At 45.2% G+C, this 16703-nt stretch overlaps 1 long non-coding RNA gene across 1 annotated transcript; it reads right to left on the bottom strand.

The window, feature by feature from the left end:
* Nucleotides 1-10687: 10687 nt before the first annotated feature.
* LOC308488509 lies at nt 10688-16245 on the bottom strand. The gene is made up of 4 exons (XR_013991904.1): nt 15045-16245; nt 14834-14941; nt 13321-13475; nt 10688-12466 (listed from the first exon to the last, which is right to left on the bottom strand). It is a non-coding gene; the product is annotated as an uncharacterized lncRNA (long non-coding RNA).
* Between the last annotated feature and the right edge of the window lie 458 nt (nt 16246-16703).

The following is a 16703-nucleotide window of genomic DNA, read 5'->3' as shown; positions in this document are numbered from 1 at the left end:
GAGAGAGAGAGAGAGAGAGAGAGAGAGAGAGGTGGCATTTAGATCAAACTCTGTATGGTCTTGGGGCGTCCCTGTGTGGCACTCTAACTCCAGAGGGGTGTTGCTGTCCACCCCTGCTTTTTAGCATCTACCTCCAGGGTGTGGTGTGAGGTGGTGGGGCAGTGGAAGGGGCAGACTTCTTCAAGAGCAGACTGAGACATTGTGGAGACTCCCTGTGCGAAGAGGCAAGAATCAAAGGAATTCAGGAACTTGGGCTGTACATGACCTGTACATGAGCAAGTTACTTCTTTGAGACTTGCTTTCCACATCTGTAGAATGATAATAATAACCCCTATGTTCCTCCCGGCCAAAATCCTATGAAGTGCTTTCTAAATTGAGAAGTGGGTCATGAGTGTCAGGAATAAGTTCTTATAGTTAGACTCTCTTTAGTCTCCCATCTTGAACTGTGTGGACCTTGAAGTCAAGGCCCTCGTGATGTTTTTTTTCTTCTATCCCAATGTGAGCACAATTTATTGGATGGCATTTTGGAGCTGTTGGCCTGTCTGACTGAAATGTTTGTGGTGTGGCTTTGCTCTGCAGAGCCTCGTGTTTATTTCATACTATGTGCCCTTCATCAGGCAGAATCTGGATAGTGAAGGACCAGTACCACCCTAACCTCATTACATCCCAGAACACCCAAGCCAACGCCCCTTTAATAAATTACATGATTACTTACTTTTGTTTCCCAAGATATTTTTTGAAATATTGAACCCAGTTCTCTTTGCTCTACTTTTGCTGTGACTCAAGTTCTTATTCCTGAGTTTTCTTGCTTTCCCTCTTATTCTTTCAATAATACCGTGTTCATCTTCCCTTGCCTCTGGGGTTTTAGTGTGAACTGTATTCACTTGCTCAGACAGAAGAGTAGAGGGAGCGTAGGCCAGGAAACCCCTGCAACCTCCAGCTAAAGCACCGGAGCATTTAGCTTGGTGATTACTACAATTGTTGCCTAGTGGAACAGTGAGCCATTAGCTGAGCTCTCAACCCCCTATTAGTATTACCCTGTAATTTAATCACAATTAGACTCCCAGAAACATAGACATAGGAAACAAGTGGGCAAAGGTGGCAGATGGCAGAAAGCAACAGCTATAAGGGGTTTTAACCAAAGGCACTGTTTTCAGAAGGTACAGGGCCAAGGAATGGTGACGTTAGAGCTTGGAATGAGGTAGTTAGGAAAATGATTAAAAGGACTTCGAGTTTTACTTTCTGGCATTGAGGTTGGGGTCTGCTGAACATTTACCTCGTGGGCCGGACTGAGCTGGACTTGTTTAATAGCAGTAGGGATTGAAGAAGGTCTTGAGAGGTGACCCCATGTCCCTTTCACCTTCTCTCCTTGGAATCTGTGGGAAGAAGGTCTCAGAGAGTGTTCTTAGAGGAAGTTTTTCTTTGTCTCACTTGGTTTCCTCCTGTAAGGCCCAAAGCAAGCCCTTGTGTATGTGTTGGAATCAACCTCCTTTCTGAGGGCTCGCAGAAAGCTCAGTCCTGGAGATAACCATTCCCACTGGCTGTGTGTCCTACTGTGCAGTGTATACAACGGGGGCTGGAAGCAGAAGACATTGTGAGATAGAGGAGATTTGAGGAGGATGTCCTTAGGCCCTTCCACAGGGCCTATTGTACTACTCAAGCTTCAGAAACTTGGGTTGCAGCATAGGGAGGAACCCTAGCATTTAAGCCCTCAAATGACAAGGAAACTTATATCACCCTCGTACGTGGAACTGATCCACAAAGAAAAGAGCCAAGTGTGAAAATTCAGACCAGACCAGTCCAGGCCCTCTTCGTTCTTCAATAACAACAGTCACCTTTGGCTAAAGTCAGGTTGTTAACAGCAAAGCTGGCTGAGGGGCTGTGGGGATATGGTAGGGAGTGGGAGTAGGGGGTGGTTGGAACAAGGCAGGGTTAACAAGAAGCTGGGACCCCAAAGCAGCTGTAAGCAAAATTATGAAATACTTTGGAGGCCTCCCTTTACTCTCTCTACTTCTCTTACCAATTAGGATCCAGTCCTCCTACAAATCCACTAGTGTATTTAATAACTGAACACTCTCAAAGGTATTAAGAGAAGTTTGTGGTATTCTAGAAGGTTCTGGAAGCCCAAGTCTCCTTTCCTCAACTCAAAAGGCAAGATCTGGGTACACGAGAAAGAGGAGTTCTCCCTTCGTCTGACTCTGTTGGCATCAAATTCTCCACTTCTCATGGTAACCTTGAGATCCCAAGTTGGGGGCTTTCCAGGACAGTTCCAGTTTAAAATATTGTATCCTATTGTCCTCATAAGTACTTGTGAGGCCACATGCCTTGATTTTGTTATGGAAAAAAACCATAAGTACAATCGTAGCTCAGAGCATTTCCTGTCCAGCTGAATCTACATAAATCTTGCCCTGTCCTGGCACCAAGGCATAGTGGCATTTGGAAGATTTGCTGGAATCCCAGCTAAGGAAAAGTTAGCTTGCAGATTAGTGTAGGAGCAAAGCACAGGTGACCTCTTGTTCTTTGAAGCTTAATTCTGAAGCCCCTCAAAATTTAGGCAAAAACCCACCCTTATGATGGATAGAAATTCAGACATGTTTTCATCTTTAAGCCTCAGACATGGCTATGTGGCTTCGGTTTTTTTCAAAATTCTCTCTCCCACTAGCTCCCTGATAAAAAAAGCTCTTTAATAGGGAATGGAACCTTTTACTTTATGATGAGAGATGAGAGTTAACTGGCTCCTTCCTCTGGGAGCACTCTTTTACACACAGAAGGCCCTCAACCCGCTGTGGGGTCATGAAATCAATTTAGTGGGTCCTGACCTCTGGCAAAACTTCAAACCTACATAGACAGATTAGATATAAATATAGAAGAGAGAAGGGAACAAAACATATCAAAATATATCACACTTGATTTGGATAAGTATTGTTTTATGAAACTTGTTTCTGTCTCATCTACCTACGTGTACGTGTGTCTCGGGTCACCACGGAACATTAATTTTTTTCCTGTGGATCAGTGAAAGAAGTTTAAGACCACTCTCCTGGGAGAGGCCACACAGTTACATATGTTCACATTGAGACTGAAACTGCTACGGCAGCCCCTCTCCTGACAGCTGGTTCCACAGAGAAAGAGCAGCAGGCTGCTGAGCACATGTGGGGGAAAGGGCCCCCGAGAAGCCACTTCCCATCGCCACCACCACAGCAGCCACAACGCACTGAGTGACAACAGCACACCAAGCACTCTGCCCACTGCCCTACATGAGCTATCCCTTTCCCGTCTCACCGCACCCCACAAGGAAGATGAAAACTATTATTACTGTCTCCATTTTATATATGAGGAAACTAAGACTCAGAAGGTTAAATAACTTACCTGAGGTCACACAGCTTGTATGTTGCAGACAAAACTTGGTCTCACACCCTGGCGTGTCCGATTTTTTAAGGCATGCTCTCATGCAATCCCAGTCAGCAGCTCCTCTTTTGCTTAAGAACGGAGTTTGGTATTGGCTCAGTATCAGTGATGGAGGTTAGCCAGCCAAGGGCCTTGCCTGTGAACTAGGGCAGGCAGGGCCAGGAAGTGAAGGAGCCCAGGGTTTGGAGCCCAGGGCCCAGGCTGGTGGCTGCGAGGGTGGAAGCCCGCCCCCAGCTCTGCTCCTGCAGCAGGCTGCTGCTTTGCCATCACAGAACACGCTGCTAATTATAACCAAACAATGAGCAATCACAGCCGCTGGTGGTTTAGCTCTGGTTAGAGGTCTGGCAGGCTTTTCATTAGAACTTCCCTGCAGCCTGAAGGCATCGGCAAGAGCTCTGGGCTCCAGCTCCCTCCTCCCCTTCCTGCTCCCTCTCCCCCAAACCTGGTGCACCGGGATCAGTCAGTGCTTCCTTAGCTCCTATGGTGTGCAGGCTCTGTGTTCAGTGCTGCAGCCTGGGGGGTGTAGGAGGCAGAAATGTGTTCTTGCCTTCAGTGAGCTCTCCATCCTTCCAGCAGTCTCTTGATTAGAACTAAAAAGCCAGGCCCACTTGAACCTGGCAGAGAGGAGAGAGGTTTTGGACAGCTGTATGTCCTTGGCTGCTTCTCTCTGAGGTCCTTTCGTGGGCACTGTGAAAATTTATTTTTTGCCATTCAGTAATGTGGGACACAGAAATGCTTGCTCTGTATACATGATCTCTAATGGTGCTCATTTCTACAGGATGTCCCAGAGAGAGAAACTCTTTCAAAATCTTGGGAAATGTAAACCTGGGCCGATAAAACAGACACATAAAGTCAGTAGAGGGCTTGGAACCCAGAGAAGGAGTTTCTCGAATGCCTGTTTTGAGGGCTCAGGACTTTGGCAAGGGCATAAGGGAATGGATGGTGGAGCGTCTGTCTCTGGTCCTGGGGAAGTGGACACTGTTAGCTGTTCCTGGGATGAACCATGGACAGACTAATCCCTGGCCAAACTTCAAGGTAGATCAGGTTTATCTTTTGTCCCTTCATCTCTCTGACTCATCCTTCCTGGCATCTACTTCCCCTCAGGTGTACCCTGCTCTCATATTCTTCCTGCTCTCATATTAGGACTTCTTTATGTACTATCAACCATTCACATTAAGGTCATAGTTGAAAATTCATCACGATATTATCCCTCCGAGAACCATCTTCGGTGTTAGGGATGCGTGGGTCCTGTTCACGGAGGAATCTCTAAAGCATTCCTAGCAGGGTACCTGCCCAGAGCAGCAAAGGGTGGCACATATTTGCAGGATGAATGACGGAAGCGCTGGGAAGGACCAGGAGATTTTCCAAACAAAGATCTAAGGCCTGGAGAGAGAGGGTGACCAACTGTTTCAGTTTACCCGGGAATGAGGGGATTTCTAGGATGTGGAACTTCCAGTTTTAAAACCAGACAAATTGGTCATACATGAGGGGCTGTGATGAGTAAACCGACGTGGGTAGAGTGCAGGCAAGAGGAGTTGGTCGGATGTTGTTCCCTGGAAAGATAGGAAGCACCATCTGGTGGGGAGGCAATTCTTAAAACAACAAACAGATACGGCTAAGAAACATATTTTAAAAAGTCCAAACTTACTGGTAGCATCAAAATACACACTAACACAATTTTCACCTCTTTGTCTAAAATTTAAACATATATGAACAGTCTCTGAAACTAGCACTCTTCATTCATTGCTGGTGGAAATGTAAACTATTTCGATCTTTCTGGAGGGCAGTTTGGCACTAGGTAAAAACAATGTCTTAAAGACATCCATTTCCTTTGACCAAATAATTCCATTTCTTAGATTCTGACCTTAAAGAAATAATTAGAAACATGATTAACGTTTTGACTACATGTATGCTTATTTGTTCATACAACTCATAATAAAATCAAGTCAGAGGCAACCTGAACTTTCCTCTTAGGAGGCCAAATGAAAAACCAAATTTGACTTGATTTTTAAGCAAAGTAACTCAGCTCTTCTTTTGTTCTGCCCTCGACTTCCAGCTTATACCTGAAAGCCTATATTTTAGACTCAAACAATTCCTCGCAAAGAGGAATTTTGCCATCGGTCCTTAAACATGTATATATTTTTTCCAGCCACTTATAGCTTGTACCACTCACATAGGCTGTTCTGCCCCTTGGTGTAGTTACTCTGGTCAGAGCATTTTTGCTTGTAAATAAAAGAAGCCAACTCAGATTATCTCAAGAAGAAAAAAGAATGTAGCAGGGAGGGTTTGCCTAATATCCTTTGGATAGGTGGCTCCTTCAATAGATTGGGTCTTTCATTTAACACAATTCTGAGTTTGAGTCCCTAACTTTGAAACTTCTAGCTATGTGCCCATAAGCAAGTTAGTTAACCTGTCTGTACTTTCAGTGGCTTCTTTTGTAACAAGGGATTATTAATACCTGACCTAGCACTTACTACGTAGCAGGCTGTAATATAACAGAACATACATTTGGCCTTTGGCCTTTGTCCCTGGTTCTGGAACAGAGTTCCTAAAATCCACAGAATTTCCTGGTAGTGTCTTTTGTTACTCATAATGAGCCCTTTTGGACTCCTTCTGAATTCATGCTCAGGGTGGGGCTCCTAGACAGCTCATGATAGAGGCTGGCCACCAGAAAGATTGAATTAGTGAGATTAGAGCATAGGAACTTTCAGCCCCATACATACCTCAATTTCCGGAGAAAGGGGAGGGCTGGAGATTGTTCAAGATAAAAACTCTTGAACAGCAAGACCTGGGTTGGTGAAAGCATCCATGTGCAGGAAGGGTGGTATACCCGAACTCCATAGGGACAGCAACTCCTGTGTCTAGACCCATTCTGTGTACCTCCTAATTTGGCTGTTTATTTATATTCTTTATAATGAACCCATAAATGTAAGTACAGTGTTATCCTGAGTTCTGTGGGTCATTCTAGCAAATTACTGAACCTAAGAGAGTGTTGTGGGAACCCCCTACATTTATAATTGTCTGGGCAGAAGAGTGGGAAGTCTGGGCACCCCATTCACAGCTGTCATCTGAAGTGGGGGCAGTCGTGTGGGACTGACTCCTTTAGTTCGTGGGATCTGATGCTAACTCCAGGTTAGACAGTGTCAGAAGTGAATTGTTGGGCACCCAGTTTCTGTCAGAGCATTGGTTTGTGTCAGAAGACACCCCACACAGACACCCCACACAGGCACTATCTAATAACTAAGTATTGGCTCAGTTAGTCCTTTTAACAATGCTATGAGAGCCGCGCTATTATTATCTGCCTGTGTGTGAGTGTGTGTGGACTTGCGACTTGCTTCTAATGAATACAATGGCAAAAGTAATGCAATGTGACTGGAGTTTAGGTCATAAAAGGATAACTTCTGCTTGGTTCTCCCTCTTGGATTGCTAACTCTGGATGAGGGAATATATCATGTTGTGAGGATACTCAAGCAGCCTGTGAAGAGGCTCACGTGGAGAGGAACTGAGTCTGCTTGCCAACAACCACCTCTGTCTTGCCAGTTATGGAGTGCGCCATCTTGGAAGCAGATTCTCTGGGCCAGTTAAGTTTTCAGATGACTGCAGCCCAGCTAATATCTTAACTGCAGCCTCAAGACAGATGCCAAGCCAGAACTGCTCAGCCAAGCTGCTTCCAAATTACAAGTTCTGTCTCACAGAAACTATGAGATAATAAATGTCTATTGTTTTAAGCCACTGAGTGTTGGGATAATTTTTAAATAGCAATAGACGACTAATACAATCATCTTGACCTTCATTCCTCCCAACCTATGGGCCTAGCAAAACCGCCACACTGGTCAAATCTAACTTTCACCTATTCTACGACTGCACTCCAGTTACTGAATGTGGCTGGAGAAAAACACAGGACTGTGCTGAAAGGACTTCCTTTAAATTAGTGACCTTTGACCTCCAGAGGACTATTTTGGCTGCCCAGTAATCCTACAATCTCTCCCCCAGGAAAGTCACTGTCCTACTCCTTGTGATAACTGTGTCACAGGCCTTAGCACAACTCTCCCTGCTTCTCACTTTTAGCCAATGATATAATTTTTTTCCTACTGAGAAAATAGACATAAAAAAACAAAACATTCTTATCCTTTCACCACCAAAAATATCATCCTCCAGTATTCAGGCTGTCATACTCTGCCTTCCCTCCTCTTATGATGAATGGACCATCCATGTGTCTATCGTAGGCCAGGCCCTCCCCTTCTGCACTGGATCCCTTTTTTTTATGCTTATTAAAAGGCACCACTCCAGCAATTATCTGCTCTCTCATCCACATCATAAAATTTTCTTTCTCTATTGGACCATTTCCATCAGCATACTAGTGGGGATATAACTCTCATCTTTGAAAAAAAAAAAGATTCTTGACCCTACCTTCTCCTCCAGTTACTTCAGCATTTGTCTGCTCACCATTCAGAGCAAAACTTTAAAAAATTGTCTGTACTCTTTCTATTTCCTTACCTCCTGTTCTCTGTCACACATACTCCAATCAGGCTTGTGCACCTGCCATGACAATGAAACCACATTTATCAAAGTTCCCAATGATTTCTATGCTGACAAATTCAATGGTCAATACTCTGTTCTTCTTTGTTGAACCATCAGCAACAATTTAAGTCAATTGATTAATACCTTCTTGAAACACTTTCTTCAGTTGCTTCCAGACACCAGCGTCTACCAATCTTCCTCCTACTTCACCAGCTGTTCCTTTCCCATCTCCCTTTTCACCGGCTCTAAGATTGGAATGCCCTACGGCTTAGTTCTTGAACAGTCTCTCCTCTCTTCTCTTTCCTGTCTTCCCCTCTTCTTCCCTCTCTCCTCCTCTCCTATCATCTCCTCTCCTTTCTAGGCTTCTTTCTGAGGTGGCCTTATCTAGTCCCATGGCTTTAAACACCATCCGTATGCTGCAAGACCCCATATTGATATCTCCAATCCAGAGCCTCTCCCCTGAGCCCAGAATGAATAAAGGCAAAGTGTGTCTTCAGCTTCCTCCCTTTTGGGCACATTTCTCCCTACTTCTCTTTATTTTTTCTTTCTTCTGATATCCAGTCTATTCATATTCAAGGGTAACTGATAGGGTTAAAACATTAACCAGTGCACAGCACAGTGCCTTGCACATAATGGAAATATTAATCAAATGTAACTAAATTATTCTTTTCAGGAAACCATATTTATATTTGGCCTAAAGGCAAAGTTATGCCTCTCAACTGAAGAAATTTCAGATATGGGCAGATATGGTTGCATCTTACTTGGGCCTGGGATGGAAATGTGTACATGTGTGGATTTTTGAGGTTGAGAGGCTTTTCCAGCATCCCTCAAATGTTGATCACTGACTCAGTCTTGCTGTAGAATGTGCTAGGTGTTTATCTTTTTTTGGTCTTGTGGTCAAGATCAGGTAGACCGGCTGGGTAGTGCAGCAAAGCCCCACCCTGCATTTTAGTGGTTCCTGCCTTGTTGTTGTAGTCCCGTAGTTAGGTCACAATAGTGACAAGCTCTGGATTCATTTTCACTCAGCTTTTCAGAAACGCTGTTCTTCAGCCACTGTCTAAACCCTTTACTTGGCCAAAAATGGTGGATATTTCTAACTTGTAAAAATGCAAGTTAGACCTTGACATTTGAATCATTTTCAAAAGGTTCACGTCACAACCTTCATAAATAAGAATGTAATTCTTCCTCCCTCCCCGCTCTACTTTACAACACTCAGATGAGACTCAATGAAATGACAATGCTGTGGAAGTTGGGGACCCTGAATCAGCGTGGGTCCTGTCACTCCAGGTAGTGAGAAGAGCTGGATGAAGGGCTGTTTCCAGGGTTCAGGTAAGCAATAAGAGTGAGGAAGCAAGGGAAGGTAGTAATGAGTCCCAGGGACCAGCAACAATAGGGACTAATTATCACCTCTAGGCTCAAGGGGCAAGTGGGGAGCAGTAACCAGATCCCAGGGCAGCTGCAGCTAGGAGAGGGCTTGGGACAGGAGCTTTAACCAACCATCAGCCCAGCAGGAAGGGAGCTAGCAGAATAAACACCCGGAACTCCTCTTCCTTCCCATCTCTTATCAATGCCTCTCATTGGCCAAGCCCAACCAGAAACCGAGAGAAAGGGAGCCTCTTGGTATAGACCACACAGGTCAGCCTCCTGAATCTCAGAACAGGGCAGAAAAGCCTGGAAAGTGAAGCTGGGGGAGCCAGTGGAGAATGTCCTGCACACTTGTTCAGAATAACAACTCCAGGAATGGAAGGTATTAGAAGGCAATATTCTCCAGGTGGATGGTTCATGACCCCAACTGCACTAGCAAAAACAACTAAAGCTGATGTTCTGCTTCAAGATGGGGTACATGATGATTAAATTTAAATGTCAGTTTGGGCTAACGAATGCCCAGATAGCTGGTAAAACATTATTTCTGGTGGGTCTGTGAGGATGTTTCTGGAAAAAATTAGCATTTGAATCAGCATTTGAGTAAAGAAGATTGTCCTAACCAATGCAAATGGCACCAATCATCCAACCTGTTGAGAGTCCAAATAGAACCAAAAGGTGGAGGAAGGGTGAATTCTCTCTCTTCTTGAGCTGGGACCTCCATCTTCTCCCTCGGCTATAGGAATTCCTGGTTTTCTGGCCTTTGGACCCCAGACTTATACCAGTGACTCCTTGGGTTCTTAGGCCTTTGGATTTGGACGGAAGAATACCACTGGTTTTCCTGATTCATCAGCTTGCAGATGGCAGATCATGGGATTTATTACCTCCATAATGAAGTGAGTCAATTCCTGTGATAAATATCATACTCATATGTGAGACTGAAAGTCTTCCCCAATGATACTTATGTGATGAGGACAAGATTTATCAAAGTGTGAGTATTCTGAGGAGACTTCTGGCTTAATAACTGTGCTATCCTGATCTCCTGGGTTGTGGAGTGGGGTGAATTATTGGGAAGAGAGACTGGAAGATAAAGGAAAGGACCAGACGTAAGAGGCTAAGCTACCCTCCATAACAAAGAGCTCAGAAAGAGAGGAGACATTTAGGTTTTGAGAGAGTATGGGAGCTTTGATTTGTAAAAGGCCCTTGAGTGGCTATGGATGTGAGAGAATTAGGGAGGAGGAAAGGGGGTTTTAGAAAAACTTTGCTAAGTGTTTATATCTCTTCAAAAGATATAAATAAATAATTGGAATTCCTTGACTTTCAGTTGCTGAAAATGTTTCTTTATATGACCTCCAGGTGAGCCAAGGCCTCATGGGACCCAAACTTTTTTTTTTTTTTTGATTAATTTTATTGGGGTGACAATTGTTAGTAAATTTACATAGATTTCAGGTGTACAATTCTGTATTACATCGTCTATAAATCCCATTGTGTGTTCACCACCCAGAGTCAGTTCTCCTTCCATCACCATATATTTGATCCCCTTTACCCTCCTCACTCACCCCCACCCCCTTACCCTCTGGTAACCACTAAATTATTGTCTGTGTCAATGAGTTTTTGTTTCTCATTTGTTTGTCTTGTTCTTTTTGGTTTATATACCACATATCAGTGAAATCATAGGGTTCTCTGCTTTTTCTGTCTGACTTGTTTCACTTAGCATTATTCTCTCGAGATCCATCCATGTTGTCACAAATGTTCCTATATCATCTTTCCTTAACGCCGAATAGTATTCCATTGTGTATATGTACCACAACTTCTTTATCCATTCATCTATCGAAGGACATTTTGGTTGTTTCCATGTCTTAGCCACCGTAAACAAAGCTGCAATGAACATTGGCGTACACGTGTCTCTATAGAGAAATGCTTTTATATTTTTGGGGTAGATACCCAGGAGAGCGATTGCTGGGTCATATGGTAATTCTATTCGTAATTTCTTGAGGAACCTCCACACTGCCTTCCATAGCGGCTGCACCAGTCTGCATTCCCACCAACAGTGTATGAGAGTTCCTTTTTCTCCACAGCCTCTCCAACACTTGTTACTATTTGTTTTGTTGATGAAAGCCATTCTGACTGGGGTGAGGTGATATCTCATTGTGGTTTTCATTTGCATTTCTCTGATGATTAGCGATGTTGAGCATTTTTTCATATGTCTATTTGCCATTTGTATATCCTCTTTGGAGAAATGTCTCTTCAGGTCCTCTGTCCATTTTTCAATTGGGTTGTTTGTTTTTTTGTTGTTGAGTTTCATGAGTTCCTTGTATATTTTGGATATTAGCCCCTTATCAGAGGAACTGTTTGCGAAAATCTTCTCCCATTCAGTTGGTTGCCTCATTATTTTGTCAATAGTTTCTTTTGCTGTGCAGAAGCTTTTCAGTTTCATATAATCCCATTTGTTTATTTTAGTTTTTACTTCCATTGCCTTTGGAGTCAAATTCATATAATGCTCTTTGAACCCAAGGTCCATAAGTTTAGTACCTATGTTTTCTTCAATGCAGTTTATTGTGTCAGGTCTTATGCTTAAGTCTTTGATCCATTTTGAATTAATTTTGGTACATGGTGACAGATAGCAGTCCAGTTTCATTCTTTTGCACATAGCTATCCAATTCTGCCAGCACCATTTATTGAAGAGGCTGTCTTTCCTCCATTGTATGTTTTTAGCTTCTTTGTCAAAAATTATCTGTCCATATTTATGTGGTTTTATTTCTGGGTTCTCAATTCTATTCCATTGGTCTATGTGTCTGTTTTTCCGCCAATACCAAGCTGTTTTGATTATTGTAGCCCTGTAGTACAAGGAAAAATCAGGGAGTGTGATACCTCCAGTATTGTTCTTTTTTTTTAATATTGCTTTGGCTATTCGGGGTCTTTTGTGGTTCCAAACAAATCTGATGATTTTTTGTTCTATTTCTTTAAAAAATGCCATTGGGATTTTAATGGGGATTGCATGGGACCCAAACTTTTATTGGAGTTACACTAAAAGACCTCTGGATGGTTTGGGCAACGGAGGACTGGCTAGAAACCACACCACACACCACACTCTCTGTCCTCCGAGCAGTAGAACACAAGTCCAGAATCTTCTGAGGACTCAGCTTCCTTCCAAACTATGGTACCTTCCCCAGGATTGCTGTAAAGTGGAAGGGATAACCATTTTACTCTTTTTGACAGAGGCCAGAGAGGATAAACAAGTCATTCACAACTACCCAAATAGGCTGCCTAAAGGAAAAAGGAGGCATAAATACCCCAAGTCTCCAACTCCCTATGTGGCCTGCATTCCTCTCAGCTGACTGACTGCAGATTGTGCTTCCTTTCCTTTCTAGAAAGGGAAAACCCATTTCCCCTTTCCTTCCTGAGAAGACTCAGGCTTTTGCCAAGGGCCTGTGTGGGACAAGACTGGAGTCTGAGCATTTACAAAATCAATTCTTTTCAGTCTTGGATTCCTTTCCTGAAAGCAATTTAAGTTGCACAGCAGTGGGGGCGCTAAGCCCAGGCCCAGGACTTGGGGGTCTGAGACATGCCCTCTGTACCACGTTCTGAATTTCCAAGCCATGCAGCACTCCAGTGTCACAGGCTCTGATTGGGATGCGATGTTTCCCAATGTGGGCTAATGAAACGTGGGGAGACCTGGACTGATAGGTGTTGGAAAGAGGCTTCCACTTTCTTTCATGGAACTTTTTTCTTTCAAAAAAGCAGCTTTCATTCTCTCTCCTGAGAGGAAATGAAGGTGCCATACAACTTTGGGTACCGCTGGCGATTAACACTGAGACTCAGAGAGTCTTAGGATAAAGTTCACACCAGGGAGGCAGGTGGAGAGACAAAAAACAACAACAAAGAGCAGATGGATCAGACCTTGCAGAAAGCCCACCCTACCTCGGACTTTTTATTATTGTCATGGACCCATAGATTCCTTTTGTTGTTTAAGCCAGTTTGAGCTGTTTTCTGTTGTTGCAATAAAGATCATCCATCGTCCTGATAACTTACGGCAGTTCAGACTCCGTGCTGCAGACTCTGGAATGGGAAGGTGCAGTCTGGTCTGAGAAGATTCTGTTCTCATGCAGGTGATGTGTCACTGCGTCACTGGATTTTAACCCTTTTTCTTGGTGAGGGAGGGAAGAGCAGGCAAGTTCATCTCCAAACTGGGTGGAGGGCGGGGAGAAGGGAGTGACAAGTCAGTCATTCAGCAAAGGCACAGCTGAAAGGATGCTTCCTGTGTTTGAAAGTGATCGTCTGGGAGCTCAGGGGGCTTGGGCTGCCAGAGCCAGGTGGGGCGGGCAGCTGTTCTTTACCTGGGTTCCTGGACTCCTCGGGGGACCATAGAAAGGTGTTGGCTAGTCCATGAAACCCTGACACTGTTCGAGCAATTGTGTTTGTGTGCATGTGTTCGTTTAAATGGTCCTCTAAAGCCACCTGCCTGGGTTTCCCATTGTCATAAAACAGGAGCGACTACCCCGCTTCCTTCTTACTCCCCGGAAGGGATGATCATTTGAGAGATCATAGATGGTATATAAACACATTAGATAGAAAATTTTTTTTTGAGTTATTGGGGACTATGCCAAGCTATTGGAAGAGGAGAACAGGAGGCATGTCCTAAAGTGAGAAAGTCCATCAGGAAGTGAAGATAGCCACGAGCTTAGTTAGGTGAAGGAGAATGACGAAGATCAGACTCGCCCTTTCTGTAGGAAATCCAAGTACCTAGATGCACATGGACCTAGTACCCACATACGCCACATGCCCTGGCTGTGTATGGGATAACAATTAACATTTGTACTGTCTGATGGTCTTCAATGGTCATTTCCATAACACTGCCTCATACAGGCCCTGGCAGCTGGGTCTCATGTCTCCCCCACGTTCACAGAGTGCAATGCCCAGGGTCCCTCAATAAATGGTGGTGCTGCTACCCAAGTTCAGCTGTTCTTTTTCCTGATGCTCTGTCCTCAGTATCAGTGGTTTCTAAACCTGACTGATCGTCCGCATTGCCTGGGTGCTTCCCTACAATGCAGAGTCCTGGGCTCGGCTCCAGTCCCGGAAAACCTGATTCAGCATGTCTGGGACAAGGTCTGGGGATCTGCATTTTTGGAAGCATCCTAGGTGAATCTAACACCACTTGGGAACAATTGCTGTGTAGAAGGAGCACTGTGTGTGTGTGTAAGTGTGTGTTTGTGTGTGTGTGTGTGTGTGTGTGTGTGCGCACGCGCATGTGTCTTCCCACAGGTGGGCCTAGCAAACTTGTAAAACAAGTAATTTGTCTTGGGTACCTCTCATCTCGTCTTTTAGGGTTCTTTTACCCTTTGGCTATCTTTCCTGATGCCTCACTGTTCTTCTCCTAACCCCTCATCACAAGATAGCTTTTAGGGGGTGGTTTATTGATACAGGAGACTCTTAGGGATTGATAATTATTCAAGCTCAAAAGTCGTAAATCTCTAAGGGGAGAAGTTCAGGCTTTGGGACAGGCAGATGGATGTGAGAGATGTTTAAGGGAGGAGAAATGTCTTACCGTACTGTGTGGTGGTTGTGGATTTGCCATGACAGCTCTCCACCACAGAGCTCCCGTGTGTCACATGTTTGCATGCATACTGTATAAATATAACACCCATACAACTCTCTGAATGAAAAGCAAACACATATAAGAAACAGGTGGGTTTTTAGAGCATGCAACCTTTTTTAGCGAAAAAAATTATGAAAGCACTTTCAGTGTCAGGTCTTACCACAAGGCACGCTCTTGAAGCTGGAAGAGAGGCATCCAGAAATACGAGTTTGTCATGGAAACGCTGACAGGGCATCAGCTGACGCTCACAGGTGCAGAATGGTGTAGCCTCTTGTGGCTTATTTCCATCCTGGCCCACTAAAAGAATTCTCTTTTCCTATTTCCTGGCCCCTGAAAAGTCAATTGGCCTTTCGGGAACCTGGGAGGTCTTGCCAGGAAGGTGGCTGTGTCTCTCTTGGAGAAGAAAACAGGCTGGCACCACCCAGAGTGGGAGCTTACAACCACATCCATAGAGCAGGTAGCTGGGTGGTATAAGGATTAGGAAGCACCTGAACCACTACTTGTACTGATGCCAAAGGCCTTCCCTTGACAAGCAGGGAGAAAGCTGGGAAGGCAGTTCCACCTGGAGAAGTTGCACAGTGACCACCGTGGGTCTTGACAAGGAGTAGGTGACAGACTCTGTGCCATGGGCAGGCCTTGCTCAAGGATGGGCACTGGGTCCCTGGAGAAAGGGATTCTTTCTTCTTCTCAACTGGGCCCCAGGAGTCCTGATAGGAGCCAGATAAGGGTGTCAGCTGCTTTATAAAGCCAATGGGCAGAGCCCAAGAAGCTGGGGTAGAGGGCTGGGAAAAGGAAAAGATGGTTTCCATCTGTGGGAAGTTTCCACTCAGTGGGGAAAGTGTGGTTGCTTAGGGGTTCGCAATCCAATTTGACAAGGGAGACAAGAGCTCTGCATACGAAGAGTCCAAGAAAGACAGGAGAAAGAATGCGCGGCCCAGGCATTCCAGGGCTCACAGTCTGGAGAGAGAAAGACCTGTTTCTTCAACGCTGGCAACAGGCTGGCCCACCCTTGACCAACCATCTCAGGAATCAAAGCCACCAACACTGCCCTGGACCGTGGCAAGGGCTGGGATGAGACAGACCCCACAGCCCAATTTTGTTCATCTGCTTTGAGTATCCTCCTGCAACCCTTTCTATCAGAGCTGCCTGCTTCTGGGAGGTCTGCTGCTTTGCCCCCAGGCCCAGCTGCTCTGCTGGGAGACTGGTTTGTAATCAGGGCGGCTGTGATCAGGCCCACTTTTCCTTCCCCACCAGGAGGCTTGGGAGCTTGGGAGACATTCCAGGGCTGGCTCTGACATGAATTTGCTGATCAGTGCGCCAGGCGATCAGAGCTGACTCCTCTCTCTTCTCCCTCAGAGGTGTTGATAGTAACAGCAGAGACGACAGGGACGAGCTGCCAAGTTGGCAGGAGAACATAGCGACTATGCACTGCGGATTGAGGGGGGCAGGGAACAGCCAGCCAGCAGAGGGCTGGGCCAGAGTAGCAGTTTGTTTATCCTGTAATCGAAAGAGTCCCTCCAGTCTGGGCAGCCAGCATCCTGCGCAAGGAGGAGAGACTATGGGGGAGGCCCGGGGTGTTGGTGCAGGATGAGGCCTCTAGGAGGTTCCCAGGTCTGGGTGCTGCAAGAGTTGGTGGGAGGGACCTCTGGCTGGGCCTGAAGCCACCAGCAGCCTGGGCCCTAGAGGCATGCTAGGCACCAGAGGCAGGCTGGAAATCCACCTTTGTTCCTGCTGTTGATGAAGCAGCGGTAAAGTTTCCAAACGCTGTGGGGCTGGTGGGGTCTGAAGCTGCGTCCTCCCAAAGAGGACCCCTGTTGTC

Source organism: Rhinolophus hipposideros, assembly GCF_964194185.1.
Source record: "Rhinolophus hipposideros genome assembly, chromosome: 20".
NCBI classification, from domain to species: Eukaryota; Metazoa; Chordata; class Mammalia; order Chiroptera; family Rhinolophidae; genus Rhinolophus; species Rhinolophus hipposideros.
The sequence above is the reverse complement of the archived record's forward strand: the minus strand, read 5'-3'. Positions and strand labels throughout refer to the sequence as shown.